Here is a 21148-nt window from a genome sequence, read left to right as displayed (position 1 = left end):
CTTGGGGAAAATAAGACTGCCGGTGGAATTCTGAGACAGATAACAAGTGGCGGCTGTTAAAGTTCAGTAGGTTGGTTGAGAATAGATGGGGACAAAAAGAAAGGAAACAGAGAGCTGTTCTTTTGACTGTCAGCTGTAGCTTTTCCACAATGTCATATCCATCTTTGGACCAATTATTGGGGGTCTTAGAAGGAGGGCTGCGGATAAAGCATTAGCTCCTAGAACTGAGTCCTAAAAATGACTGACTGACTGACTTATTTATAATATTTTTACTCCACCTTTCTCCTTAAAATAGACCCAAGGTGGCTTAAATCATTAAAAGACAATGTTTGAAACTAAAACAGTAAGTATACAAAGACTAGAAAGGGTCAAATACAGTTGTGCCCCGCTGGACGATTACCCTGCTCTATGACAAATCCGCATTACGTTGACGTTTTTGCGATTGCAAAAGCGATTGCAAAACGATGGTTTAAATGGGGGAATTTCGCTTAGCGATGATCATTTTCCTGCTTCGGGAACTGATTTTTTGCTTTACGACAATCAGCAAACAGCTGATTGTCGGGTTTCAAAATGGCCGCCGGCTTTTAAAATGGCCCCCACTGTTTTTTAGGACGGATGCCTCACTTTACAGGCACCGAAAATGGCCACCGTATGCAGGATATTCGCTGGACGGTGAGTTTTTCAGAACATTGGAATGCATTGAACAGGTTTTCAATGCGTTTCAATGGGATTTTTTTGTTTCATTTGACGATGTTTTCGCTCTACAGCGATTATGCTGGAACGAATTAACAACATCAACCATGGCACCACTGTACCACATTACAACATGGTACACAAAAAGAATACAAAATAAGCATTCAAAGCAGTAGGTCACAACAATCCATTTAACAACCCTACTCAGGGAGTCAATCACTGAGGGAAAGCTTGCCTGAAGAGAAAGGTCTTGGCCTGCTTATGAAAGGAGAGCAAAGATGGAGCCAGTCTGGCTTCCTGGGGGAGGGAGTTCCAAAGTCTGGGGCCACCCACAGAGAAGGCCCTCTTCTGTATCCCCATCAAATGCACCTGTGAAGGTGGTGGGACTAAGAGAAAGGCCCCTCCTGAAGATCTTAACACAATTTGCAAAAGATGTGATGTTTGATTACAAAAATATTTGATATTTGATGAAAAGTACGAAATTACTAAATAGATACATTTCTTGGGAAATAATACTATTGCAAATCTTTTCTTTTCTTTTTTAACAGCAGGCTGTCTGTTTTTCTAAGTGTAAGAAATAAAATGGAGACAAGTTTTTAAATAAAGTTCCCTGGACAAATTTGGCACTGAATGATGAAAGAAGCTTCAAATGAATGTAGTATCATCTCAAATTAACATAACAGAATTATAAAGCAATAAGCAAAAACTTACACATTCTGTCAGTCTTCCATCTAATTGGTTTAATTTGCATTGTAGCACTGGGAAGCATAGCAGGAAATGTGATGCCTCTTATGCACCAAATACTAAAGCAGAATTATAATTAAGGTTGCATGCAGGGCACACAGTTTATTTCTGAGTTCTTCCTATCTGTGTTTATTTGTCTAGTAATTGTATTTTTATGGGGATATTTTTATGCCTCTGTCAGTTAGCTGGATTGCAAGTGGGAAACAAACCCTTCTGTTGATCTATTATCTTTCGGTAGGTGTTTTTCATGTACAAAGGTTATTCCACTGGAGAAATTTGTTCTGGGGAATATCAGCCTGGACCAAGGGAGCATCTTCTGAAGAAAAACCTCCAGATTAACTTGATTTGCAACTAATTGCCAAGGTGCTGGTGTGCCTCTGAGGTGTGCAATTGAGTGCATGACCAGGTGAATGTCTGAGATGAGCTCTTCCGTCTCATCAATAAGTGCCTATTAGTCATGTCAAGTAACACACACCTTAGGCAAATACCAATAGGATTCTGGCCAATAAGGTATAAAAACACTGAAAACATTGGGGGTGTGAAGTCTGACAAGTCTCAGTGGTCTTGTCAGATATGTTGTTGCTTCCCTCAGTGTTCTTCTGTGATTCCCTGTTGAGGAATTTTCAGATGAAAATTTCAGATGGACATCTTAAGCTTGGGCTTCCTTTCCTCCCCCCTTCAGATGAGGCTGGAGGCTGAAAATAATTTTTCCAGAAGATTCTAAACCTTGGTAATGACTAAGAATGGCTAAGAATTCATTCCCCCACACTCTTTCTGCATGTCTGATATATTTTATTATATACTTGTGACCTTTTGGAATCTTAATAGTAACTTTGGACACGCAAGACAAAACCTTGGTGGGAAAGTCTGCTCGTACAAAGAAAGTTCATTCCTACAGAGTCCACTTGTACTAGCTGTTTTCCCTTGGCAGACTGTAATTTGAGTCATTTGTCATATGACTGGAAGCACACCCAATTTCAGAACAGTATACCTGAGCGACTGCTCCTCTGTTTCTTCAACAGGATTCTGGCCATGCTCTTTCTCCTGTCCCTTGGCTTTCTTTCCCATTTGGCTGCCTTGGGTCCTTTCAAGAAGGAAGGCAGGGTATCAATCAATCAATCAATCAATCAATCAATCAATCAATCAATCAATCAATCAATCAATCAATCAATCAATCAATCAATCAATCAATCAATTTATAGTGACTGCAATCCCATTCTGTTCTTCCATCTTTGCTCTGTAGCCTATTAGTGACCTCCAAGTCACTAGTTCTCCATGTGATCAGGGACTAGACTTTAGTGGCGTTCGATCTGTTTGAAGATATGGGTAGATCTTTCTTTCCACATTACAATCCTGGGATTATCTACTGTTTTTTTTCCAGGATTCACAGATGTTCTGGAAAAAAAAAACAATGTTTAATTTTTTAAAAAAAAAATCTGAGATGGGTGAGATGAAGAGTGGACACCTATTTTTATGCAGATGATTTGGGTCTTTCACTATTAGCTGCTACCTCTCTCTGTATGGTGCTGGATGCAATGCCTGTTAGGTAATGAATTTTGTCAGTAGGAGTTGGCTTTGGATATCCAGTAATGATCTGACAGCTTTCATTGAGTGATATATTTGTGTGTTTTGCATGGGCTGAACTGTGCCAGACTAACGGGGGAGAAAAGGTTGAATTCCACTGTTGAGCTGTGGTCCTTATTTGGCATCTTCCACATTGATCCTTCATGTAGAACCTGAATAGGTTTTCCATTTCATTCTGCTCAGTGGTTAAATTAAAAAAATAAATAAAAAACTTAAAGTTAAAGTGGTCTGATAGAAAGCTCAGCAGAACTGATTGGCTTATTTTCTCCTTGTTCTGAATTCTATATACATGCACATATACACATAGGCAAATAGCTTGCTGGTGTTTGTGTGAGTTTTGTGTAACTTGCCAGAACTAATTACAGACAATTGACCAGCTGCTTGGGTGCATCTTATTTGCAGGACCAATTGTGCAACCAATATGTGCCTCGGCACCTTGTTAGCTAACGGCAATTAGCTGCAGCATGTTATGCACACCTTACATGAACCTTAATATGATTCCAACATGCACTTTAAAAAACATTTGAATAAGGACTTTAAAAAATTCATGTTACATAGTTGTCCATAGTTGTGCCCCCCCTCGTGTGTGTGTGAGAGAGATTCTGTACAAAGATAAACTGTTCATTTTAAACCCAAGTGTCTGCAAGCGCTGGGGAATTTTCACAGTAAAGAGTGGAAAATTGAAGGAAATTAGAACTATAGGAGTAAAATTAACAATAGCAGAATTAAAGGTGCATGAAATTAAAATGTGATTGCAATAAAAAAAACTAGCTTGACAAGGAACAATATCAGACATAATTTGTTTATTTAAATGTCACAACTCCTTTCAGAAATAATATCCGCTGATCCCAGCTCCGATAGAACCTTTTGATTAGAGATGTCAAACCAAGTTACAAGCTTTCCCTCAATTTTGCTTCATTCTGTCCCTAATCAGAATGGGACTACTATAACCACCACTACTTCTGGATCAGCCTTACCTAAATTCACATCTCACAAATCAGCTAGCATACTGTAAGTGAGACAAGTTCTAAAGAGAGGGACCTTACAGAAAAAGAGGTGGCATAAACCTAATTCAGCATGGATGTGGTTCAATGCACGCTGTATATTCACAAAGAGGTTAGCACACAAAGCCTGGGTATGTATGAATGAATCTCTCCATTTTGGTTTTCTTTTAAAAAAAAAATCTGTGTTTGCCTACATTTTCAGTTTTTCCTGTGGAAAATAAATGCCCCCCTTCTACCATTCCTAGAGAGACACCAAGAAAAGGAAAATCCCAGAATTAGACTCCTTTTCTCATTAGTTAACCACTTCTCACCCAAGCACAAAACAATTGTCAGGGCCATTTTTCAACAAATTATCTAGGTATGAAAATGCCTAGAAGAAATGGTAGTGAGCACAAGACGGTATCCTGTAGACCATCTTGACTGCTGACATGGGTGTTGTCAACATTCAGGCTGCCCTTTGCTATGTAAAGTTTGGCATCTCTTTTCCCGCTTGCAATACGGGTACAATATTGTCCACCAATATCAATTCATTTGAATTGTTTATAGGGAAGCAGAATATGCCATATTCATAAATCAGAGGATTTTTTCCCCAAGAATAGAATAGTTCCTTCTGCACCTTTCTCTCACAGGACCATTCAGACTTGCCCATAGGGTCCAAAGTTTAATAGATTCTGGGAACTAGACACCCTGAGCAGAACTGATCAACACTGAAAATCAAGATAAGGATGGCTCGTGGTGGAAGAGGTTAAGGGCTGCAACGTTTGTTGCATTAAAATTTAATACGGATTACTAAACTGTTTGGTTTTAGAGAAACATTTCAGAACCTTACCCTAAGACAGGCAAAAAGCTGTGAAGCCATTAAAAGCTCAGAACCAACTTAAGAAACAGAAAATAGCTATAATTTTACTTGTTTAAGAATCTGACTAATGTTCTGCCCAATTTTGGATTTGAAGGCTTAGCATAGTGTTTAGACAGTTGGACTTGGCAGGCAAGAATATACAACCATAACCATAACAATTATTTTCCTATTTTTAAAAAAAACACAATAAAATAATATTCATTAAAATGCAAATAGACACATCCCCATGAACATTAAGATGAAGAGGGTATTGTAGAGTAGACTTTGCAATTTTAATAAACTCTTAATAAGAAAGCTGTGGCTTTCTGACTAAATTAGAATTTGTATTCTCTCGAGAATGTGTATGCTTAGAATGTTCTGCTTTATTTGTTGGACAGTTAAACAATATTAGCAAATCGGCCCAGTTTGAGAGTTAAGAGGGTGGGAGATAAGAGCATGTTTTAGTTAATTTTGAAGACCAGAGCTCTATAATGGAAGACCATTATAGAAATCTAGGCTTTGAGGTTAAACATCAGAAGGCCATAGGTTGGAAAATTTGCTTATTCTAGACTACACATCTGCATATTCCACACTTAGGATTGCTATAGTTTTTTTTTTAGAGATTCTAGTTTTATCTATGCTACACTGGTATAACAATGTGATACCACTTTAATTGTCACAGCTTCATCCTGTGACATCCCGAGATTTGTAGTTTTATCATGTATTTAGAATTTTCTGCTCACCCCTGAACTATGGCAGCAAAATCCAAATGCTTCATTAAACTACAGATCCTAAGATTCCATGATGGAACCATGGCGGCCAAACTGGAATCAAACTGCTATGTCTGTGTAGAGGAGATGCATTCTTAATTTAGGAAAGTAATGAGGGCGCTCTCGGGATCTTGGTGCAGGTGCTGGTCATCTCCCAGATTCACTACTACAGTGCCCTCTACGTCAGGCTTCCCATGAAGCTGACCTGGAGACCACAGAGGTCCAGAATGCAGCACCTGGACTGGTGGTTGGGGCGAGCAAATTCAATTGCATCATGCTGGTTCAGGCTAGCCTCCACTGGTTTTCCATTCCTTCATAGGTCAGGTTGAAGGTCCCAGCACTCCCATATAAAACCCTCCATCATTTGGGACCACGCTACTTCTCAGAGCATCTTTTCCCAGTGTTACCTGCACAACTCACTGTATCATCACAGGTGAGACTCCTCCAGGTCACCTCCCCGAGGGAGGCCTGTAAGTCATCTATAAGAAGAAGAGCCTTCTTCACAGTGGCTCCAGCTTTGTGGAACCAGCTTCAGGAGGCGTTTCGCCTGACCTCCTCCCTGTGGATGTTCAGGAGGCAACTGAAAACATGGCTTTTCAGGGACTTTTTCCACACTGGCCCTAGCTGACCACACATTTTTTGTCCACCATTTTCCTCCATTATTCTTTCAGCAGCATCTCTTTTAGTGGTTATTTGTTAATGGGTTTTAGTAGTTTTATTTTATATCTGTTCTGTGTTGGTTTTTATTGTAAACTGTCCAGAGTAGTGCCTTGGCACTAGTAAGAGCGGTATAAAAATCAAATCAAAACAAATCAAATATATGTAATATATTTGGGGTTCTGCAATGGCAATTAGCTCTTCTGCAGAAATGCATACAAATCATTTTGAAATTTCAAAGGTTGTCCTACAGAAAAGAAGCACAAAAGAGAGACGCTATGGTTTCAGAGGGTAAAAGGGGAATAGTTATCAACTAATAAATTGTGAACTATCTTGACAGCTGGAATCATAGCTTGCCTACAGGAAGCAGTGCCATAATCAAGGATTGCTAGCTTGTGAGACTCCAACTGAAGTCTCAGAAGTGAATATGACAAACACATAGGTAAGCCAAATTGTGTGTTTTACATACCTGATTGGCAACCACCAGCAGAGAATGCCCTGTGGCTGATAAAAACCACAATCTACCTCAATTTTTTAGTTTTGGCAATTCCACGGGCACCTACAGTAGGCCATGTGAACACTTGGTTGTTTGATTTAGAAAGAGTTCCCAGAATTTTAGACTGTGGAAAATTGGCTGCCATGTGGTGGTGTTGCTTGTGTGAAGTAAGCCTGGGTGTTGCACCTCATGCACCTTTCAAATTCTCAGGGGCAATCGTAGGGGCTACCTCCTGTCATAACATGGAAAAATTGTGTAGCTGCTCCAGATAATTGTGTAGCTGCTCCAGATAAAGAGAACTATTTATTTATTTTATTTATTTATTCAATTTATACCCCACCCATCTTGACCAAAGTCAACTCTGTGCGGCTAACAATAATTAATAAAAGTAAAAACAATATAATAAAATAAAGACAACTGTAGTAATATAATTCAAGATTGTAATATAACTACAATCGTAATATAACTACAATTTTCCCATTCCCTTTCCCAAATTAATTTGCCATTCTGCATTCTCTCTCTCTCTCTCTCCCATATACATAACAACTCCACACAACTGTGACATGGAATGTTACCCTATGTATCTCCATGGCTAATAGTTATAGCTCCAGCATTTTCATCTCCTGTTATCAGGCTCATATTTGGCACATGTTGCTCCAGTTTGTACATGTATAAATAGTTTCTGGTCCCTTGTTTATTTCTTCTTCTTCAATTTATATCCCACTCCCATTAGTGCTGAGGCCTGACTCTGGGCGGTTACAATGAATGTAATACAAGAAAAAAAATACTGAAAAAAATAATGAAAGCATTAAAAGCAATTTATACATAACTCTTAAAAACAGATGGTGAGGACCAATCATAAAAAACAGAGCAGATGGAGGAGAAAAAAAAAAGAGTGATCAGCTAGGGTCCGTGTGGAAAGCTTCTCTGAAAAGCCACATCTATAGTTGTCTCCTAAATAGCAACAGGGATGGGATAGGACAGAGCTCCTCTAGAAGCTGGTTCAATAAGGTTGGCGCCACCTCGAGGAAGGTCCCATGTCTTGTAGAAGACTTACAGGTGACCACCCGGAGGAAACCTCAACTGAGATGATCTTGTGTTTGGGCAGATGACATTAAGGAAAGATGCTCCAACGTTACATGGGCCCAAACCGTGGATGGTTTTGTTTCACCTTTTTATGGCCCTGAAATGCCTAGGTTTTTTGAAAATTCACTGAGTCAAAGCTAGTGTAGGCTCTAGCACTAACTCCTGGATAAACAGTATGCAACAGACATACAGATACATTTTCAGAGAGCCAGGAAGTACTGTGTTGGGAGGGGGTGGACAACCAAACATCAAAGCCTCTGCACAGAATAAAAGTGAACTTCCTCCTCCTTCAGGTCTGCTCACTCACGAGATTCATCCCTGTACCTGCAGACTTGAGACTCCAGCCAGTAAAATATCAAGCACCTTTTATGCTGCTCCATACCACTAGTCGTGTTCAAATTTGATTTGGTATTGGGATATAGCTTCAAAATGTCCCTTGCATGTGGAATCATTTCAAAATATCACACCAACCGTTCAGTCAGACAGGGCTCATGTAACCAGTTTTTTTAAAAAAGCCAGAGGGAAGTGTATTTTTGTTGTGCTTTTATTCTAGTCATATCAGATTACTGGCAAATCAAGCAAAACTCTGTCAATTCTTCTGTTGTGGAACAGTTCCCAAGAACTAGCATTCGTAATTTATTATCCAACACTGCTAACTTTTGCCTGGTTTGTGTGCTGGTGTTTGGCGGTGAGGGGGGGATGCATAGTATACATGGTTGGTTTGTTTTTTTTGGGGGGGGGGGGCTTTTTGGCCGTGTTCTGAAGGTTGTTCTTCCTGATGTTTCGCCAGTCTCTGTGGCTGGCATCTTCAGAAGACTGAAGTAGGAACTCTGTCCATGCTCTGGACAAAAGCTGTTCCCACAGCTATAAATACTGTTAAGGGAGTGTGCGTCTGTGACTTTATCTTGTCTCTCGCAGAGTAAAGAGCAGATAAACGCACACAACAGCTTCTTCTTTTCAGCAGTGTATTTACAAAATATATACAGGATATACATACATACAGCACTTCAGTATTCAGTATTCAAACCGGCAGCATGACATGCAGACATCAGTACACAGGAGAAGAGAAAGACTGTACAGAGTTCATTTCTTAAATACAATTCTGGCATCAGTCTGGTCCAATCCCGTCTAAGGTGACTTCATGCACACAGGTGTGGCAATCTTCATATTGCAGAGAATTGCATCAGTCAGGGATGAAGGAATGACGTCATCTTAATCTTGTTCTGCACACACACATATTATGTTCAGGCTATATAAAAATTATATACCTTAACACTCCTCCTAATTTTTAAATTGCCTGAACCCATTACACATTCCCAATGCATCTATACACATTTCATGCTTTTGAGCACACAACGGTTTAGTCAATATGTCTGCAATATTTTCTTCAGTCTTACAATATTCTAATTCAATTAGTTTTCCTTTTACAGCTTCCCTTACGTTATGATATTTAATATCAACATGTTTGCTCCTGTTTTTTACTCTATCTGTTTTGGCCATTTGTATACAAGTGGTATTATTTTCCATTACTTTTATTGCATTATCTGTTTTACACTTTAAGTCTTTTTCTATGTAAAACCTTGTGCAACCAATCTCGCTTTATATCTGTAGTTTCCATCATTTTGCAATTTTCTTTTGAACACCCACTTACTACCTATTACCTTATGCTCTGGTGGTAGTTTGGTTTCAGTGAACACGTGATGTTCCTTCATGGAATTCATCTCCTCCTCCATGGCCTCTAACCACTTATTCTTCTCATAATCAGGAAGCTTCAAAACATCTTTATAGTTTCTGGGCTCAATATAAACATTACACACTGTAATTCCACTCACTCCAAATCTATTGGGTGGCACACCCTTATTTGCCCTCTGGGACATCCTGGGACCATGTGAATTTGTGTGTGTTTCTGTCTGACTACTAGTATGTGCTTCCTCCTCTTTGTGTCCTTCCTCATCACTACCTTCTTTTTCTTCTTCTTCTTCATCATCTGTAGTAGCTCCTCCTTCTTCATCATCAGCACAGGACTCCATGCCTTGCTTAAGTGTTCCTGTCTGTCTTAATTGACTTTTTCTTTCGTGTAGAGGGATGTATAACTGTGAGTTTGCGTGTACTTGGTCCTAGTTTTCCCCTTCATTAAAACTGGCTGACCTAGAGATTATCACACTTCTATCCCCATCAAAAAACCGGTATGCCTTTGAATTGGGTTCATACCCTACAAATGTCATTTTTCTTGTTTTATTTTTACCTTTTCTTCTGAGTTGTTTTGGGATATGCACCCAAGCCGTGCATCCAAACACCCTCAAATATTTTAAACATGGTTTCTTACCGTATAACAAGAAATATGGTGTGTCATCTATCGAGGAAGAATAAATTCTGTTAACCAAAAAGTTAGAGGTTAGTATCGCTTCACTCCACAGACCGTGACGCAACCCAGAGTCTGCCAACAATGCATTTTTCATCTCTTGTAACACTCTGTTGCGTCTCTCAGCAACACCATTCTGAAATGGGCTATATGGGCTCGTTTTTCTATGTCTAATTCCCAGGCTTTCTAACCATCTTTGAAACCTAGTGTTTGTAAACTCCGTACCTCGATCCGTTTGCAACTGCGCCACCTTGTGGTCAAATCTCCTCTCTACTGAAAATAACCATTTTCTAAATGTATCAAACACTTCTGTTTTAGATCTTAGTGTATAACAATAAGAAAACCTTGTAAAATCATCCACTAGAACCATTGCATATTTCGCTCCTCCTAATGATGGAGGAAATGGTCCCATTAAATCTGCATGAACTAATTCAAATGGCCTGGTTGTGACTCTGTCACTTTTCTTCCCTTTTGGGGCCACATTTGTCTTGCTACTTTTACAGACATTACAGTCCAAGTAATTTTTGCATTCCTTTATGTTTACATCCCTGGCAAAATGTTCCATTTTCTGTAATGATCTAAAATTTACATGACCCAGCCTCCTATGCAGTAAATGTATACAGTTATCATGTTGTGGTTTGTTTGTATGTATCACATGTGCACTTTCATGTGTCTGGCTCTTTAACATGTACAAATTATTTTCTTGCTTCACTTTTGCAACTATTTTACCATTTTTCTTAATTATACACTCCTGTTTCTCAAAAGTGACAGTGAACCCTTGCTCAGCCAACGCTGATACACTTATTATATTAAACGACAATTCAGGAGCGTAAAATACCCCACTTATCTCAGTATTCAACGAAGGAATGTAAACAGTTCCTTGTCCTTCAACGGCCGTCTCTTGTGAATTTGCCATCATTACACTTCTGAGGCTGGTTTCATCTAAAAGACAAAAGAGATCCCTATTATTAGTCAAATGCACTACAGCCCCCGAGTCTATGAGCCACCCCGTTGTGTGGCTGCCGGGAACCTTGTCCCTCGTTCCTCTGGTAACCAAGGAGACCGGCCTCATGTCGTTTCTTTGTTGAAACCGTTTGGAGACCTTCTTCCTGCCTTCTCTGTTGCTTGGAGGACTTCCGCTTTTGTCACAGTTCCGTTGCAGGTGATTGGTGGATCCGCAGAGGAAACAGGCTTTCGTCATCATCACCCTTCCTCTTTGTTCTCCGTCCGCCCGCCTCCTGGGCACGCTGCCATCAGCGTATCTCTGTCTCTCGTGGTCAGCACGCACGTGGCTTGCCTTTTTGTTCAGCATTCTCTGTTTTAAATGCTGTTCCTCCTGGAGAATTCTGTTTGTCACATATTCTTCTGAAAGCTCTGTTTCTGGCATGCTTTCCAAACTTGTTACTAGCATGGAGTAATCGTCATTCAGAGAACTTAGCAAAATATAAACGCGCTGTTCCTGAGGGAAGACAACATTCATTAATTGCAGTTGATTAAACATGTCCTTCATATTTTTTAAGTGTTCCGAAGCACATTCATCCTGTTTCATCCTGCATTGGAACAACCTCCTGGTAAGAGAAATCTTTGTGCCTGTCGTCTCCCTCTGGTAAATGCCTTTTAGTTTATCCCAGACTGCTTTTGCTGTTGTCAGTCCTTGAATGTGGGTCAGAAGGGAATCTTCAATGGCCAAAATGATCGTGGCTAGAGCTCTCTCATGCTCTGCCTCTTCCTCCTCACTGGGCTGCACTGGGGGGGCTGTAACGTAGCGAAACAGAGATTCCTTTCTCAACAACATCTCCGCCTTAATTGCCCACGTTCTATAATTATTTTCATTCAGTCTATTTATGGCCAGGCCACCTATATTTCCTCCCGTGCTGTATGCCATCCTTGCAGCTCTCTGTATCCTTCCCTTCCCCGGGTTTACAGACGAACTGGTTTCACTATCACTGCTGCTTAGGCTCTCCTCCTCTTTCATTTACTTATTTACTCACGTTTGCAGCGCAGCGGAACGTTGCTGGGCGCATAACCTCTGTTAAGGGAGTGTGCGTCTGTGACTTTATCTTGTCTCTCGCAGAGTAAAGAGCAGATAAACGCACACAACAGCTTCTTCTTTTCAGCAGTGTATTTACAAAATATATACAGGATATACATACATACAGCACTTCAGTATTCAGTATTCAAACCGGCAGCATGACATGCAGACATCAGTACACAGGAGAAGAGAAAGACTGTACAGAGTTCATTTCTTAAATACAATTCTGGCATCAGTCTGGTCCAATCCCGTCTAAGGTGACTTCATGCACACAGGTGTGGCAATCTTCATATTGCAGAGAATTGCATCAGTCAGGGATGAAGGAATGACGTCATCTTAATCTTGTTCTGCACACACACATATTATGTTCAGGCTATATAAAAATTATATACCTCAACTATCCAACAAACTGCAACACAGCATGGACTGAGTTCCTACTCCAGTTCTCTGAAGATGCCGACCACAGAGACTGGTGAAACATCAGGAAGAACAACCTTCAGAACACGGGACCAAAGAGCCCAAAAAACCCACAACAACCATCAGATCCCGGCCATCAAAGCCTTCGAGAATACATTGAACAGGAAAAATGTTTAAGTAGCCCATTTATTGTTCTCCTGATTTGACTTTCCTTGAAAAACAAAGAAATTATGAGTGGAGATGCATCTCAACTAAAGATGGGCATGAACTGTCAGTTCGGCAGTTCATGCCAGTTTGTTTATCAGCAAAACAGGTGTTCAGTGCTTCAAAGCCTTGCCTCCTCTGGTGGATGCCTACTCAGAAGTAGCACCAGGAAGAGGCAGGGCAGGGAAGCCAGGATATTGCCTCCAAGTGGGTGTCTGCTGGAGGAGGTGGAGCTTTGAAGCACTGAACGTTTGTTTGACTGATAAATGATTGTATATGCCTCTCTATATATTAGAATTTGAAAACATCTATGTTTTCTATGTTTACGCTCCCAAGCATACTACACCAGAGCACAGAGTGCTGTCCTCTGAAGATGCCGGCCACAGAGACTGGCGAAACGTTAGGAAGAACAACTTTCAGAACACGGCCAAAGAGCTCAAAAAACCCACAACAACCATTTTCTATGTTTCTTGTTCTGGAGCTAGGCTCTTCCTGTAATGAGGGCAAAGTAGAAAGTGAGTACAAATTGAAATGTATTAAATGCCTCAGTTGTAAGGAGCTAGGGCTGAGTTCCCTGGTTCAACTCATAAAGCAACTGTTACAGTATTTTCCCCCTCAGAATTTAAAACAACCCTTTATCTGTTTCTCTGTCTTTGTATGTATGTGTGCATGTGTGTCGAAGATGTAATTAACAACTTTGGCATTGGGACAAATCTCCTAACCACTCCAGGCTGAAGCATAGGCAAAACAAAACATTTGCTGCTTATATACTGCTCCATAAGCCTTAAAGACTCTCTGGGTGGTTTACAGTTTAATTATGCAAGCTACACCTTGCCTATCCCCTGCCCCCAGCAAGCTGAATACGTAATTTTACTGATCTTGGGAGGATGGAAGTCTGAGTCAACTCAAGCTGGTTACCTGAGTCCATGGGGACTGAATACAGGTCATGAACGGAGTCTTGACTGCAATACTGTTGTTTAACCACTGTGCCATGAGGTTCCATGGAGAGAAAGTGTAGGAGGAGAAACTACTGTCCCCACAAAAGAATTAGAAAAGAAAGTTCATGCTTTCCAAAATAAATAAGAGGAAAGGAAAAGAAAGTGTAAAATCGTTGCCATTTATTTTCCTTTTATTCCTGATCTCTAGATGATGGTGCCCTGTAAACGTTGCTGTCATAGAATCGTAGAGTTGGAAAGGGTCTGCAATTTACACCCTCCCATTCAGTGCATATCTTAGCCTCAAGTCAAAGAAAGTCCACTGGGGGTTGTGGTTTCCCCAGTGACTTCTTATATCTTCAGTAGATCTTGGGAAATTGGCATTGCTCAGTTTGACTTGTGTCCAGTACATTGCATAATTGACAGATGAAGCATCTTCCTCCTTCCTGATTATTACTGCAGGAAACATAACAGTTATATCCAGGGAAAGGAGTTTATGGACAATTGGAGGACCAGAAATTGTGGTGCTTGGTTGATGAGATGGTGAATTGAATTCTTCTCTGCAAGACTGCAAGCCAGAGAGGAGTTCTGGTGTTTTAGTCCTCTCTTTCATATTTTGCCTGAAGCTCTCAAGCTTCTACTACTTGTATTTCCAACTCGGAAAATGTCTCCTTCCATACCATCTGTTGTACAATGTGTAAGGCCAATGAAATTTCACATAATCACAAACTCATCAGAGACAAATTTGGAATTCTTTGTTAGATGATCCATTTGCAGAATTTTTGAGGTAGGCCATGAATCTTTTGCTCAGAACTTGCAATATTTCTCCAGTAGCTTTCCTAGTTGTCTACTTGTAAGCCAAGATACGTTGAAGTATGTCAGCTCAGTTCTATATTTCTAGGAACCCTGGATACTCACAACATAGTATGGGCAGTGAAATGAGGACTGCAAGACTGGGGAAGTGGTGAGTGCAGGGTGGCAGATGAAAACGAAAACTCCTGAAGTCCTTTACCGGAAAATAAAACAGTCGTGGCTTTAGAAAGAACAATATCAGCCTTAGTGACATATCGTATTCATAAATTCACCACTGGCAAATGCCTGGCTTTTAAATAATACATTTGTGTCTGACCTTTTAAGCAAATTACTAATATCTTTGTTTAGAGTGCAGAGGGCATGGATGTGGTAGACTTGGTTTTTTCTCTCCTTTTTTTGCTAAATCGAATATATTCTCCAATATTCCTGCCAAGTTGTCAGAAATGGCACTTCATTAAGATAATGTGACCTTTTAGAATAATACCTTTCAACCTTTTACTGTGATTTCAGTTGTGTGGATTTCTGTTATAAACCTTGTAGATTTTCTGAAGTTAAAAAAAAGATAGTCTGTTATGCCACTTGTGCTAGACGTTTTTGCCTTTTTGCTGTGACAAAAACATAATTTGAAAGTGTCAGAGGACACCGTGCAGAGAATTTTAGTCTGTTTGTGATTTGAAAAGTGTATATTAGATGCATTTGTTTTAGGAAAATAGTGGCCTTAGATGTTGACAGTCAAGTGTTCTCATAAGTTACAGAGTGTTATTAACATGCACAATATAATGCAGTAGTTGAGTCTTCAGGCAGCAGAATAAATTTTATGATTGTTGCCCCACTTTATGCACATGCATGTATGCACATACACATACTAACACATGTGCAGAAAAACAGTACAGGCTGGCTGCTTTTTCAGCTCAACTTACACATGTGTAAGGTTGGCATAAATTTCCATGGCTTATTGCGATTCATTGTGAAGGTGCCAAAGTATGTTTCAATCATGTGTCTGGTCTTTCATGTGATACTTCACCAGAGATGCACCTTGGCACTCCATCAATTGTTGGCAGTTACCTGCAGCAAGTTATGTAGACCTCACAAGAACACCATTAGGATTCTAGCTTTTTCTTAATGGAATGGAATGCCCCAAGCTGCAGTGCATCTCCTGAAGTCCGAATGGGTATCCTCAGCTCTGAAACTTCATTAAAGTGATTCCCATACTTAACTCCTATGAGTGTTTGATAACTAACCAGCACACTGGTTATTAACCTTTTGCCTAAAAGTAAGGGAAGGGAAATTGCATAAGGATCCCTTCCTGCTCTAGCAGCCTCTTCATTGTTTGCTCTCTCTCATGTTCATCTTTCTTCTTTCACTTTACCAAAATGCCGTTTCAAGTTATTTCTGTGTTCTACCAGTAAGATGGTGCCATCTGCCTGTCTTAAATTACTGATGTTTCTTAACTCCTCCTGAATCTGACTCTAGTGCAGCTTTCCATATATGTTCTCCAGAGACTGAACAGGTAAGGGGATAAAATGCACCTTTGTCTGACACCTTTGCCTATAGAAAACCATTCTGTTTCTCTGTATTCTGTCCTTATGGTTGCTTCTTGTCCACAATATAGATTACACATCAGGACAGTACTAACAAATTAGCTTGAGTATCACTGCTGTTGTCCATGAAAGATTATTAACCAGTGTCAGTTTCACCTACTTCTGCTGCCCCAGAAGCTAACACCCGCCATCACCATTGTAAATATCAACTCTCTTCTCTCAGCTATTATCCTTCAAGAGGGTGAATACATTTTAGTCTGGTGTCTCATGTAAACATTCCATCTTTGATGACCCTGCTAGGAGTCCAGGCTTGTAATAGAGGCTGACAACGTTGCTCTCAGCTTCATCGACACACTCAACCCCCTTCACCACTTTAAGATGTACACCCAAGAAGGGGTACAAAGTGTTACAGCAAGCCAAACTTGCCGATGTCTCATGTGCCACAAGACTTATCATGGTAAACAATGGGAAACAATCTTTTTTTCTTTCAGTAATCAGTGGATGACAGTTAAGACAGGCACAATGTTGGCCTTTCTCATCTATTTCTAGCAGAACAATGCAAACATAAGTAAAAAATTATACAAGTAAGGTTAACAGTTGGTATCTTTTTTACATTTACTTTGGTAGGTGGACGCAAATCCCAAATTAGCAATTTACATCTCTTAAACTCAGTGGATTAGGTGTCTGGCTGGGAAGGAAACCAGAAGTTGGGAGTTCGATTCCCCACTGTGCCTTCTTGACAGGGTTGGACTTGATGATCCCCAGAGCCCCTTCCAGCTCTATAGTTCTAAGATTATTATTTAGTGAACATTAACCCATTTGTTTGTTTGTTTGTTTGACTCTAAAAAAGATGGCACATGTATTAGGTAGATGTGGCTGTAGTGGCAAAGACAGAAATGTCACTGATAAACCTATTAGGGAATGAGTTGGACTTGCTTTTATGTAAATGTGCATAGCATTGTGCCATTAGTAAGAGACATCTTGCAGCGAACTTCATGGGATTTGGTTAAGGGTGTGTCCATTTGTTCATGTACTAATTTAACACTAATTTTATCCAGCTCATTTCTCCCTCTGGTGAAGACAAGTTAAAAGGACCAATATTGCTAGGTCTGCCTTGGAAAGCCCTTTACCTCAGCCACAGCCATGGTTGCTTCACAACTCTGAGAGACAAGGACATGACTTTCTTGAGGATGGCTAGCCTTGCTTTGAACTCATTTGAAACAGGTCTTTTTTTTTCAAACAGCAAAGAGACAAAGGAGTTGAGCTCACCTATTAGTTTAGAAGTTTCCAAAAAGTTCACTAATGCTCTCCCCCACCACCACCACCCAGAAGGGCAAGCGAAACACAGGAGGGAGAGTTTTAGTCAGCATTAAATGTTGGCATGGCGTCTTGTTTGGTGCTTGACATGGTTTGCAGTTTGTACAAGTGCCTCAGGTTAAGTTGCTCTCTTTTAATTCCAGGAACCAGGCTAATGAATGTATCTTTTATGGAATGAAAAAGCAGTATACATGCTCCTGATGAAGGCTAGCAGCATGTGGGAAATCAGCTGTATAATTAGCCTCTGTAGGACACTTGTAGAAGAAAGACTCAAAGTAGAAAACGGTGGTTAGCTAGAAAACGAACATCCGGCCATATATTCCTTCATGTATTATTTGGCCTTATTGAAAGAGGTCTGCACTTTGGCAACTCGAGAGATGAGAAAACTCTGCGTGGTTCCTGCTTTGAGATTGGAAAAGTTACTTGTACTTCTGCTCCCAGAATCCCCTCTTTTGGAAGCTGCTGCAGAATTAGAATACTGTAAGCCACAGAAATTTAGCCCCACTAAATTAGACCATAGGTTTAGCTAATTCACCATCTTGTTTCCCACAGTGGCCAGCTAACTGTTTCTGATGAGACCACAAGAAAACAGTCACTAGCTTTTCTATAGCTGTCTCCCACTACAGTGGGAAATCATTGTCTTGTGAAAACATTGTCTTGCAAAATGCGATTCCCCATTGGAATGCATTGAAATCTGTTTAATGCATTCCAATGGGGACAAATCGTTTTGCGAAAATCACCCATAGGGAAGCCATTTTGCGAAGTGCCGATCAGCTGTTAAAATCGCTGTCTTGCGAAGCATCGGTCCCGAAAACACCCATTTTGCGAAGCGCCGATCAGCTGTTAAAATTGTTGTCTTGCGAAAATTGGTCCCAAAAAAAACCCATCTTGCGAAGCACAGACTGAAACATCGTATAGCGAAAATCGCCCATAGGAAATACTGTTTTGCAAAGCGTATAGCGATCACAAAAAAACATCATGCGGATTTGTTGTTTTGCGAGGTAATTGTCTAGCGGGCCACCACTGTATTTAATTCCTAGCAACTGGTATTCAGTAAGGGTGAAGAATATTAGGTGTGACCTTTTCTAATTTTCAGTTCAGGCTGCTTTATTTCGGTAAGACTCTTGAATGAGAAATTTTTCAAGCCCCCGTGAACTTTATTGCCTCCAGGTGAGAGGAAGGCAAGGAACACTGCTTTTTCTCATCAGGTCTCCGTAATTTGGGTAAAGTGTGTGCAAAAGGAGTGTTCTGTCTCCATTAGAAGATATGAGCACACATATACATAGCAAACACAGAACAATGGGCTGATTTAAAAAAAAAAAACCAAATATCTCATCTGCGGCATCTGATCTTTAAAGTTCCAAGCAATCAAGCAACAGCCATTATTCTGTGCAATGGACATTATTGGCATGGTTTTGTGCAAAATAAAGCATTGTTATTCTTTTATTATATTGAGACAGCCACCAAATAATTCACCATCCTATATGGAAGGAAGAACAATTCTGCAGTTCCTCTTCTTTGAATGTGAGAAGGAGTTGGAAGGGGTGTATAAGGCCATAGAGTCCAGCCCTCTGCTCCATGCAGGAATCCAAATCAAAGTAGATTTGACATATGGTTATCTAATTCTCTTTTGAATGCCTCCAGTGCTGGACTGCTAACTACTTCCTGAGGTATTTGTTCTGTTGTCATACTATTAAAACATTTTCCTGATATTTAACATCTGGTTTCCTTTAACTTGAGCCCATTGTTATATGTCCTGCACTCTGGGATGACCGAGAACAGATCCTGCCCCTCCTCTGTAGGACAACCTTTCAAGTATTTGAAAAGTACTATCGTATCTCCCCTCAGTCTTTTTTTCTCAAGGCTAAACATGTCCACTTCTTTCAGTCTCTCCTCATAGGGCTTGGTTTCCAGTCCCCTGACCATCTTTGTTACCATCCTCTGAACTCGTTCTAGTTTGTTAAGATCATTCTTAAAGTGTGGTGTCCAGAACTGGATACCGCACTGAGGACAAAGCCTAATCAGTGCCAAATCGAGGGGAACAAGTACTTCACAGAATTTGGAGACTATATTTCTACTATAGTTCTACCCGTGTCACTCGTGCGAGCCAGGAGGTGAGGTTGAGGAGCCTAACGCCGAGGGAGGCCCGGAAGGAGAAGACAAGAAATCGGGCCTTCTCGGCGGTGGCTCCTCGCCTCTGGAACAATCTCCCTCCTGAGATTCGTGGGTCTCCCTCGCTGGGTATCTTTAAGAAACAATTGAAGACATGGATGTTTGGGCAGGCCTTTCCATCATATTCCTCTTGACCTCCTTCTTCCCTCTTTACTGTTCCTGTTTTGCACTCTATGTAATGTATTGTAGTGTTTTTACTAATTAGAATTGTTTATTTATATTGTTACTGTATTTTATTGTTGTTAGCCGCCTAGAGTGGTCCTCACCGACCAGATAGGCGGGGTATAAATTAATTAAATAAATAATAATAATAATAATAATAATATTTCTGTTAATGCAGCCTAAAATAGCATTTGCTTTTTGACAGTCACATCACACGTTTGTCTCATATTCAGCTTGTGAACTACAGCAATTCCAAGATTCTTTTCACTCGTAGTATTATGGAGCCAAATAGCCCCCCTCTTTTAACAGTGCATTTGGTTTATCAGATGTCAAGATAACTGAAGTGTCCCATTCATACTACATAGTGACTCTTTGAAAATTCTTGCAATTTGTCTTTCAAAGCTTTCATTCGCATCATCTCCTTGACTGGGCGGTCAGTAGTAGCCTCCAACCACGACATTCCTTTTGTTTTCCACTCATTATATATCTCACTTACCTTGAAAGCCATATTAAGGTTGCTACAAGTTGGTTCTGACTTGATAGCACATGAGTAACGTTTATCTTCGCATATGCAAATGTGTCTTCTATTTTCCTGTTTTCCTCCGTCTATTTCCCGACATGTCCTCCTTTTAGTGAGAAGTTACTCTTCTCACGTTTCAGGGCCCCCTGTCAAACAAGGATACAACATGAACAGATGAATAGAAAAACAGAATAAAAGGTTTTTTTCAGTCTATGCCCCCCTTCAAATGTGCCTGGGACCCCCAGGGAGCCACATGGTCCCAATTGAAAATGGTTGGCCTAGAAAAGCCAGTGTTAACCTTTTTTAGGCCACAGACATAAACACCACAGGAAAGAAAGATAGGCTGAATCAGGACTGCATAAGGTGCATAACAAACCATATAAGGTGGTGTGTGAAGAATTGTTTCCAGTTTGTGCTCCCCTTCAAATGTGCCAGGGGGCCCTATGGGCCCCAATGAGAATGGCTGTTCTAGAGTACTCAGGTTTCCTATTCCTTTCTTCTTGAGGTGCTCTGGGACTGTGCTCTTTCCCAAGGCTACCCAGGCTGACTCTTCTCCCAGGGGGCACAGTAGGTAACTGAACTCCCAAACTATGACTCCATAGCAAGGTACACAACTCACTACACCCATGAGCATGTCTCTATGCAGGCACATCCGTCGCTCCTCCCCATTGTGGGGAAAACATTATTCCAAGACAGACCAAGAACAGATATCTTACTTGTTAGAATAGCCCATTGTGATATAACATCAAGACTGTTAACAGTTAATATTGCTGCTCCATGTATGCTTATGAGTTTAAAAGG

The 21148-nt window shown here is 40.5% G+C and overlaps 1 protein-coding gene and 1 long non-coding RNA gene across 3 annotated transcripts in view; one reads left to right on the top strand and one right to left on the bottom strand.

The window, feature by feature from the left end:
* The window catches only part of NAALADL2 (N-acetylated alpha-linked acidic dipeptidase like 2), a 988342-nt gene that overhangs the window by 425672 nt on the left and 541522 nt on the right, over positions 1 to 21148 (top strand). The window lies entirely within an intron of this gene.
* Positions 15177 to 21148, bottom strand: part of LOC144587934 (uncharacterized) — a 38090-nt gene continuing 32118 nt past the window's right edge. The window contains exon 2 of the long non-coding RNA XR_013543195.1: positions 15177 to 20493. This is a non-coding gene — a long non-coding RNA (uncharacterized LOC144587934). The remainder of the gene's footprint in view (positions 20494 to 21148) is intronic.

Source organism: Pogona vitticeps, chromosome 3 (assembly GCF_051106095.1).
Source record: "Pogona vitticeps strain Pit_001003342236 chromosome 3, PviZW2.1, whole genome shotgun sequence".
NCBI classification, from domain to species: domain Eukaryota; kingdom Metazoa; phylum Chordata; class Lepidosauria; order Squamata; family Agamidae; genus Pogona; species Pogona vitticeps.
The sequence above is the reverse complement of the archived record's forward strand: the minus strand, read 5'-3'. Positions and strand labels throughout refer to the sequence as shown.